The following is a 2,500-nucleotide window of genomic DNA, read 5'->3' as shown; positions in this document are numbered from 1 at the left end:
AGTACAACATTTTAAATATTTGGGGACCATTATATCATCAGATGGTAAATGTCACTACGAAATTAAAAGCCGCATTTGTCAAGCAAAAGCAACCTTCCATAAGATGAAACAGATACTAACAAACACCAATCTATCACTGGAAACGAGAAAAAGAGTACTGAAAAGTTACATTGAGCCAATCCCGTTATACGGGTGCGAAGCGTGGACAATCAATAAACAGCTGGAAAGAACAATGGTGGCGACAGAGTTGTGGTTCATAAGACGCATGCTACGTATCCCATGGAGAGCTAGAAAAACAAATGAAGAAGTCTTGGTTGAAGCAAATTATAGAAGACAACTTAAGACGAATATATAAGAAAGCGACAGGCAAATTTCTTCGGACACACAATGCGGAAAGAAGCATTAGAGAATATTGTAACAACAGGCAAGGTTGATGGAAAGAGAGGCAGAGGCAGACAGAGGGAAAAGATACTGGACAAGAAGACAACATGGCTAGGAGCAGCAAGAACAACAGACACCATTGCTGCAGCGCAAGACAGAGTGAAGTGAGGTCCATGATCGCCCGCGCCAATCGGCAAGGCACCGGACGATGATGATGATTACACTGAAGCGGTTCGATCATGACTGTATCTGAAATACAATTAGTTAAACAAAGAAGGAAAGAAACAGGACCACAGTGAGGTGTTGACTAGCAAGAGTTGACTTTAAGCAAGTTGACTTTATCATGATTCCATTGTAGGCCTATGTGTAATTATTACTAATATTACTGATCAGTATTCTTAATATAACCCCCAAAAAATGAAATTACCTGTCATCAACAAAGACAGTGCTCATTATTATGTCAAAAATATTTTTTTTAAAACAGGGGCATCTGCTGAGCTGTCTTCGAAATCTTGGTCCTGTTCCTGCTCTTTCTCCTCTTCTTTTCTCTTCTTCCTCCACCTCCATTTCTTCCCCCGTTCAGTGTAAAGTCCTGCCTCTTCAATGTTGTAATACATGTATTTTGAAAATATTGTCCACATCCTTGGTGGTCTCTGCACACTCTTTGACATATGTAGCCTTTCTTGACCAAGACCACTTTTTTCCTTGTTATTTTTTCACCTCACAAAAGTGTAATATATTACATTGGTTCAAGACCCCCCCCCCCCCCCCAATCCCCTCTTAATTTCGTGGACTTTTCTCACCGGAGCCAAAGACCCTCCTCCCCTCCTTCCAGGTTTCAGATTATACATGTGTTTGAACCGCCCCTAAGTTAATGTCTAGCCACTTGATGTCACGGATTTTCCCTAGTCATTTTCTGTTTAAATGATTTAACTTCAAGGCATGATTTTGGTGGTACTCTATCCAGTCGGAACCCTACAAAAACAGGGTTAGGAGGATCACGACTGCACTGTGTAAACTTTCAACGTTGTCTCTTTACGAATGCCACAGGCTGTCCCAACCCCTTGCTTGGGGTCTTCGAAGGATGCACTTAGCTTTTTCCATTCGTAATTCTATATATTTCTGAATTGATGCGTGTTATCGCCACCGCCCTTTTTGTCATCATCATCATCATCATCATCATCATCATCATCATCATCATCATCATCATCATCATCATCATCATCACAAGGCCGACAAATATTACGCCTTATTGTTTGTTGTTGTTTTTGTGTTTGTTGTTGTTTTTTTTTTAGTTTTTGTCATCGTTGTTTTTGTTACAGAAAGAAGTCAAACAATGTTGTGGGAAACACCATGAGAACGTGAAACCACCCGCAAAAGGAACAGAACTCCGCAGCGAGATGGGGGTCCACTGAAGAGTGTGGCTTGAGATTATAGCTAGATCCAAGGACCTTCATGAGAACTCCATAATATATAATTAGTGAAGTGAGGTCCATGATCGCCCGCGCCAATCGGCAAGGCACCGGACGATGATGATGATTACACTCAAGCGGTTCGATCATGACTGTATCTGAAATACAATTAGTTGAACAAAGAAGGAAAGAAACAGGACCACAGTGAGGTGTTGACTAGCAAGAGTTGACTTTAAGCAAGTTGACTTTATCATGATTCCATTGTAGGCCTATGTGTAATTATTACTAATATTACTGATCAGTATTCTTAATATAACCCCCCAAAAAATGAAATTACCCGTCATCAACAAAGACAGTGCTCATTATTATGTCAAAAATATATTTTTTTAAACAGGGGCATCTGCTGAGCTGTCTTCGAAATCTTGGTCCTGTTCCTGCTCTTTCTCCTCTTCTTTTCTCTTCTTCCTCCACCTCCATTTCTTCCCCCGTTCAGTGTAAAGTCCTGCCTCTTCAATGTTGTAATACATGTATTTTGAAAATATTGTCCACATCCTTGGTGGCCTCTGCACACTCTTTGACCTATGTAGCCTTTCTTGACCAAGGCCCCTTTTTTTTCCTTGTTATTTTTTCACCTCCGAAAAGTGTAATATATTACATTGGTTCAAGACCCCCCACCCCCACCCCCCCTCTTAAATTCTTGCACTTTT

Source organism: Aplysia californica, unplaced genomic scaffold (genome assembly GCF_000002075.1).
Source record: "Aplysia californica isolate F4 #8 unplaced genomic scaffold, AplCal3.0 scaffold00121, whole genome shotgun sequence".
Lineage (NCBI taxonomy): Eukaryota > Metazoa > Mollusca > Gastropoda > Aplysiida > Aplysiidae > Aplysia > Aplysia californica.
Note: the sequence above shows the minus strand (reverse complement) of the source record.